Raw genomic sequence first — 8,612 nt, 5'->3', positions numbered from 1 at the left:
ATTGTCACCCCTGCAGGTATTTTCATTTCCCCCTCTTACAGCCATTGCCCCCCCTGCAACCATTTTTACTTATCCCCCCCCCGCAGGTATTTCCTTACACCCCCCCAAAGTAATTTCCTTATACCCCCCGAAGTCATTGCCTCCCCCTGCAATAAATTTTACTTATTCCCCCCCTGAAGGTATTTCCTTATACTCCCCCCTAAAGTAATTTCCTTATACTTTCCCCTGCAGTCATTGCCCCCCCTGCAATAATTTTTACTTATTCCCCCGCAGATATTTCCCTACACCCCCCCCCTAGAAACAATGACAAAATACTCTTTCTTACTTAAAAACAAAACGAAGGACGAATACAAATTAATACCTGAGCAGGCTGCTGGCATTGACTGTGCGCACCCAGCTAGTGAAACCGCGTAGTCAGAGGCTCCTAGGCGACTGCGCATGACATCACGGCGGCTGCGTCAGGATGTCACATCGCGCAGCCGCATGAGGTAATATGCAGTTTTCCAGCAGAGCATCTGAAGCTCTGCGTGACGGATCGGGGGAGGGAGCCGGGAGCCGGATGCCGGATCGGGTGAGAGCCAGGAGCCAGTGCCGCACAGCAGGCCAGCAAACGGTTCTGCCAAACCGCAAGTATTTTAGGAATCGGTTCTATAGAACCGGTGCGAACCGGCTGAATCCCACCACTGATCACTACTCATATGAGTCCCACACTCTCTTAACGTAAAGGAGACTTCTCCCAAACATACAGGGTCATAGGTATGTCACATAGCCTCAGTATTGCATGAGCGTGTAATAGCGCTACTCGCGTGGGCTTAGTCCATATATATATTTCTATCATTCCCTTGGACTACCTATAGAGTTATAGTGACCCCCATTCCCTTTCCATATAGGTGTGTATAATAACTGTGCAGCACACAAGACGTGCCGTTAATGAGCGGTTGGAGCGTTCACTTGGGACAGGAGATTAGTGCCTGTCTGTGTTGTCGGGTGTGAGTGGCGTCCTAATGACGTCACTAAACCCCGACGTACGTTTCGCACATTGCTTTTTCAAGGTGGTAACCCGAGGGTCCTGCTCGGGAAACTGATATACTTAGTTCATCCAATCATTTTGCCCCTATATGATTGACAGTTGAATCGGCAAATCACAGTCCATTATATTGTGAAAAATTGTATCAGGGAATTTATATAGAGACATACTAAGGTACATCAAAGGGAAAAGGAAGGGGAGTTGGAGAATTTCTCTCCTTGATCAATAAAAATAGAAATAAATGCATGATCTCTATCCTAGGTTGTCTTGAATCACCTATAATTATCTTACTATTTTATTAACATGTACAAATGTACCAGGTAAGTGAATAAGGATTAACAATCCTATGTAGTTGTAAAGTATGTATAATGGATATTAGATGTCATTCCATTATCATTATTTATAATATAGGTTAATAAAAAATATAGGTTAATAAAAATAAAAGTAAAGATAGAAAAAATGCATGATTTTTTAATTCACCTATAGTTATCTTACTATTTGCATATCCAGATGTACCAGGTAAGTAAGTAAGGATTAACAATCCTATGTAGTTAGAAAATATGTATAATGGATATTAGATGTCATTCCATTCTCATTATTTGTAATATAGGTTTAGTGGAAAGTATTCATAATTTATTAAATTCCCAGGATGCATTTCCCTTATTTCAAAGGGTTGCTATTTCATTCTAATGCAATGTTCTTGATACATTGAGTTTACAGAAGCTTCAAAAATGTTCCCATATAACTACATAAAATTATTATCATAGGAAGCTCGCATAGCTGTTATATTCATTTAAACCCTGTGGCGAGAGTGAGTTAAGTAGAAATATCCACTTGCTCTCACGTTGTAATAGGATCTTATCAACATCTCCCCCTCTGATTCCCAAAGTCACCTTCTCTATGCCAAAACATTTTAAAAACTCATTGTTACTATTATGTTTCTGAAAAAAATGTTTGGCCACTGGGGATAATTTTTTCATATTGTCTTGAATCTACAGGTTCCGTGAAAGTAGGAATAAATATTCCTTTAAAGACCCAAGTACTTTTTTAGAACGTACTATGGGTCCTCAGGAAGAGAGAGAAAATTCAGACGTAAACCAATTAGGAGGGGGAGGAAGAAGGTTAAGAGATCGGGATCAGTGGGGTTGGAAGAATCAACGAAATCCCGGAAGACGACAAATGAGGCGAAAATGAGTAACACCACATCCTTACAGATCATTAATCTTTCAGATAAAACACTCACACAACAACATATGGACCTCCTCTAACGAGGGTTATCTTTTTCACCTACTGCCGGATTTGACACGGAAATTAAAATTGGCCAAGTTTTTCTCCCTAAATACCCAAAGGGATAAACATGAGAGGGGCCGTATGAATGGTGGAAGTACTTTGGAAGAATCTGCACACCTTAGCTCTCAGGAGGATTTAGAAGTTCTACAGGACTTGGAAGAACTCCTTTTGGAACAAAATACTCGGAGTCTACTTCCAGTGAGTCTTTGTAAAATATGAGTGTACCTTCTAGAGTTATCTGTAAGAGAAAATCTCAATTTTTTCCCACAGACCAAGTAAGTCCTCAGATAGCAACCTTTGAAAGGATGGTTTCTAGAGAATTAGATCATTTGGGATTAAGAACTAAGAAAATATGTAAGGGCAATCTTAGTAATGATGAAAGAAAAGCATTACAGGAAATTAAAAATTGGGAGGACGTTGTCATCAAGCCTTCAGATAAAGGCAGAAATGTTGTTATTTGGCCAGTGAATATGTACAAAAAAGAAATGGAAAAACAACTTAATGACAGAAGGTGTTACAAGCAACTTTTTTCCAATCCTCTGACTGACTTTAAGGAGAGATATAATCTGATTATTGAAAGAGCATTTAAAACTGGGGTTATCAACAAAACAGAATGGACTTTTCTGAAAACTGAAGATCCTAAGATCCCTACTATCTATTTGCTACGCAAAGTCCACAAAAACCAACAAATACCACCTGGGAGACCGATTTTATCTGGTATATCCAGTTTAACAGAGTCAGCCAGTATTTTTGTCGATACACATCTAAGAAAATTTGTAACCTCCCTTCCCTCTTACATCAAAGATACTTCTGATGTCCTTAAATTGGTAGAGGATCTTCCTTTGGAGGATGTCTGGATGATCCCAGTAGATGTGGAATCACTCTACACGAGCATCGATCATAAAGTTGGCATCGAAGCCGTTAGACACTTCTTACGGATGGAACCCAATTGTGAATTCAGTGCTTTCCTTATAGAACTATTGGAATTTATACTCACTAAAAACATCTTTGTATTCTCTAACCGCTTTTATTTACAGATTCGGGGCACAGCTATGGGGGCAGCTTGTGCCCCCACCTTTGCGAATCTGTATCTGGGCAAGTGGGAACATGACACTGTTTTTAATGGAGATCTGGATATGTATGCTGACCAAGTTTTACTGTGGATCAGATACATAGGTGATATTTTAATCTTCTGGAGGGGAAATCAAGAATTGTTCCATGATTTTATTTCAGTTTTGAATGATAATCCTAACAACTTGAAACTGACATTTAATATGAGTCAAAATGAAATTGATTTCCTAGATATCACTATCCGTAGGAGAACTGATGGGTTCCTAGAAACTGATCTCTTTAGGAAAAATACAGCAACTAACAGTGTCCTTCACTTTAATAGTTTCCACTACCCACCAATTGTTCGCAATATTCCAAAAGGAGAATTCCTTAGGTTGAAGCGAAATTGTTCTAGCCCTAAAGATTATGAGTTGCGGGCTGATGAATTAACCTGTAGATTAAGGGATAGAGGATACAGTAAGAGAAGTATAAAGAGAGCGGCGGATTATGTGAGAACAAAGGAGAGGACAACACTTATTCATACCCCCAAAGTACTGGTTAAGGATAATCCTATTAGATTCATAGGGGACTTTTGTGATGAATGGAAGGAGATCCAGAATATTGTTCAAAAAAACTGGCCCATACTTTTGTCTGATGATGACCTTAGGGATACTCTGGGGGATAAGGCCTCCTTTAGCTGGAGACGTGCGGCAAATCTTAAAGACACATTAGTTCAGAGTCACTTTAAAGAAAAGAGATCTCGAGAAATTATTAAAGGATCTTATTGGTGTGTGCAAAGCGTGTGTCCATATGGAGAAAACAATTAAAATTATGGATAAATTTGATACTGTACACCTCATTAATGGATACATTAATTGCAACACCAGTGGAGTGGTATATGGTCTGAAGTGTTCATGTCCCAAATTATATGTGGGCAAAACCAAAAGAAAGCTAAAATTACGTATTTTAGAACACATTGGATCCATCAGGAACGCTCGACGAGATCAAGACAATATGAAAAAATTATCCCCAGTGGCCAAACATTTTTTTCAGAAACATAATAGTAACAATGAGTTTTTAAAATGTTTTGGCATAGAGAAGGTGACTTTGGGAATCAGAGGGGGAGATGCTGATAAGATCCTATTACAACGTGAGAGCAAGTGGATATTTTTACTTAACTCACTCTCGCCACAGGGTTTAAATGAATATAACAGCTATGCGAGCTTCCTATGATAATAATTTTATGTAGTTATATGGGAACATTTTTGAAGCTTCTGTAAACTCAATGTATCAAGAACATTGCATTAGAATGAAATAGCAACCCTTTGAAATAAGGGAAATGCACCCTCGGAATTTAATAAATTATGAATACTTTCCATTAAACCTATATTACAAATAATGAGAATGTAATGACATCTAATATCCATTATACATATTTTCTAACTACATAGGATTGTTAATCCTTACTTACTTACCTGGTACATCTGGATATGCAAATAGTAAGATAACTATAGGTGAATTAAAAAATCATGCATTTTTTCTATCTTTACTTTTATTTTTATTAACCTATATTATAATGATAATGGAATGACATCTAATATCCATTATACATATTTTCTAACTACATAGGATTGTTAATCCTTACTTACTTACCTGGTACATCTGGATATGCAAATAGTAAGATAACTATAGGTGAATTAAAAAATCATGCATTTTTTCTATCTTTACTTTTATTTTTATTAACCTATATTATAATGATAATGGAATGACATCTAATATCCATTATACATACTTTACAACTACATAGGATTGTTAATCCTTATTCACTTACCTGGTACATTTGTACATGTTAATAAAATAGTAAGATAATTATAGGTGATTCAAGACAACCTAGGATAGAGATCATGCATTTATTTCTATTTTTATTGATCAAGGAGAGAAATTCTCCAACTCCCCTTCCTTTTCCCTTTGATGTACCTTAGTATGTCTCTATATAAATTCCCTGATACAATTTTTCACAATATAATGGACTGTGATTTGCCGATTCAACTGTCAATCATATAGGGGCAAAATGATTGGATGAACTAAGTATATCAGTTTCCCGAGCAGGACCCTCGGGTTACCACCTTGAAAAAGCAATGTGCGAAACGTACGTCGGGGTTTAGTGACGTCATTAGGACGCCACTCACACCCGACAACACAGACAGGCACTAATCTCCTGTCCCAAGTGAACGCTCCAACCGCTCATTAACGGCACGTCTTGTGCGCTACACAGTTATTATACACACCTATATGGAAGGGGAATGGGGGTCACTATAACTCTATAGGTAGTCCAAGGGAATGATAGAAATATATCTATGGACTAAGCCCACGCGAGTAGCGCTATTACACGCTCATGCAATACTGAGGCTATGTGACATACCTATGACCCTGTATGTTTGGGAGAAGTCTCCTTTACGTTAAGAGAGTGTGGGACTCATATGAGTAGTGATGATATATTCAAGATAAAGTTATACAGCGCTTTATATATATTTATCAGAGAAATCTACAATATAGGTTTTTAGACTGCGAGATGTGATTCAGTTAAATTTATACTATACAGCAATTGATGTTTATTGAGATCACCTCTTTATCTTTCAGAACTACTTTGGAGATTAGTTGTATCAGTATATACTACATCAAGAGATTTTGATATCCTATTAGGAGATTAATAATGAAGGGAATTTTCTCTTGATGTCTTAACAAGGAATTTCTTTTTCACTGTACTGTTGTCGGGTGTTCGTTTTAACACAATACATACACAACAATTTACCACTTTTTAATATTTCGCAATTATTAAATGTATACAATAAAAGTCAAGTTTTATTCATATATGAAATTTACTGATAAGGGACTGGAGTGCCTTTTATGTTTTCTCTTTTCTCTCTCTATATGCAGGTAGCATAGGACAAGAAATCAGGAATGCAAACATTGTGAAACAATCTGTAGTTGCAAAAGATTATTCTTTCCTATCCAGTGATCAGAATGCAATATATACAAACATATTATATCCTATATACTTACCGTAATTTTTCATACACAGGGCCGTCTTCATACCAGGCACCTCACCCGGAGTCCCTGCAAATGTCCCCTGAGCCAGATGATCAAACCATCATCAACCTGGAAACAGTGGATGCCCCTGTGTCTGGCCTCCAGGATGTTTCACCTGGCCCTGCTGAACAACCAGAACACCAGCAACCTGCACCTCCAAGTATGCACCCAGCCAGAGAAATGGCGCTGTCTATTGGCGCTTTCCAGCAGCAGCAAACAATATTCATGCAAAGCCAAACTCGCCACATGTCCCAAATTGCGGTCCAGTTCAGGCGGATACACCGCACAAATAGCCAAATCCCTGCTGCAATCAACCGTCTGGCTAATGCATGGGAACAATCAAATCTGCAGATGGCCCAATTGACTGGGGCTGTGGAGGCATTACATTCCTCCGTTCGCGAGGGGAATGCGAACGTGACCCGGCTGGCAGGGCAACTACAGCAGAACTCATTGCCCGCTTGCCTGCACCTTTTTCATCGGCCACCACCAGTACCGCTAGTACGCCAAGAAGATCGGCACAGAGTACTTCTCCAAGGAGAGGTGCTCGCACTAGGGGTGGGCGATGGAGAGGAGAGAGTGGGGCAACACATAGCGATATGCCAGCAAAAAGGCGTCGCTAGTGCTAAACCATTCTTATTACCTAATGTTTTGTTCAGTTTGTGTAAGCATTATACTTTATTATTTATTGTGTTGTACTGCAACAAATGCAGTTAAATTTCTATGGTGTCAGTGTTTCTTTTCTGCTAATTAAACAAGAGTATACTAATGTTTAAAAAAACTATGCACTCAAATCACGTACACATTGACCTCCGACTGTCACTTTCCAGGGATGTTCATATTTACCACATTAGGAGTACACACTATCCTCTTTTTAAAGGTTCCAATGTACAAAACAATTTAAATAAAAAAAATATTACACAAACACATTTTAGAGCAATAAATGTTTTTCCTATTCTGCACTTACATGTGAAGTAGTTTGTAATGAGACGGACTCTAATCTGCCTTCCGCCCTCTGTGCTCTGCACATCACCAGATGTGACACGGACCCCTTCTTCTTCACTGTCTACTGCAATAATCGGTGGGGTAAGTTGATGTAATGCTAGATTATGTATCAAACAGCCAGCCAGGATAATATCAGACCCCTTTTCAGGTGCATACATAGCCACCCAACCAGATTATTTCAGTAACCTGAACCTAGTTTACAAAAGTACAAAGGTACGCTATAACACACCTCTACTAGTGGGTATGTGCCTCATTGAATTTGTCCCGCCGCTGCTCGCTTCCTGTCTGCCCCAGCATCCCGGCCGTCACCATGACGACCGGGACGTCACTTCCCCTTCCTGTCATATAACGCTGCGCCCCGGCGGTGTTGGAAGCCGGGCACATGCGCAAAAGAGGACACAGCCTGTGGGCTAATTAAAGGGGACTAGTTACAGGCATTAGCCTGCATCTGTGTGCACCTATCAGGGACTAGCCCTGATTGGTCTGGTGCTATGTTTCTCATTAGTCTGCAGGGGTGCATGTAAGTTTTGATTGGGCCAACTGTGTATTTAAGGCAATGTCTGCTGCCTCATTGCCGGTTATAGCTTCTGCTTCCCAGTCTGCTGACCTGCTTTGTTCCTGTTCCTATCTATTGAACTTCTGCTGATCTCCCGTGTATGACCCCTGGCTTGGATTTGGACTTCGCTTGTGTATCTTGTGACCCTGACCTCTGGCCTGTTTACCATTTCTCCTGTCTGCCTGTGACCCTTGACCCCGGCTTGTTAACTGGAATTGCAACCTGCTGCCGGCCCTTAACCTCTGCGTAAATCTCACTCCGCTTGCCTGGGTTCTCCCCAGCCGGTACACACTTCACGACCCTCTGCCAGTCTGCAGCCCAGTCTGATCCCACCACCAGGGGCTCCAGTGAACACCTGATTGGCAGAGTAGACTCCGGGTTGTGTTGTGCTGGCTGGAGGGGTTCCTAACACTGTGCAGATGTGTGAGGATGCAGCAGAGGAGTCATCAGCCAGAAACCCATTCTTTATTGAGCACATTTAGAATTGCTTTTACACTTTGTTAAGGGATTTGTTGCAATATTAAAATAAAAAACCACAAATGTGGAATTCAGTAAATAAATTGCTTGGTTGGAAAACACAAGAGAAAAAGAAACCAA

This window comes from Mixophyes fleayi, chromosome 1 (genome assembly GCF_038048845.1).
Source record: "Mixophyes fleayi isolate aMixFle1 chromosome 1, aMixFle1.hap1, whole genome shotgun sequence".
In the NCBI taxonomy this organism is placed as follows: domain Eukaryota; kingdom Metazoa; phylum Chordata; class Amphibia; order Anura; family Limnodynastidae; genus Mixophyes; species Mixophyes fleayi.
The sequence above is the reverse complement of the archived record's forward strand: the minus strand, read 5'-3'. Positions refer to the sequence as shown.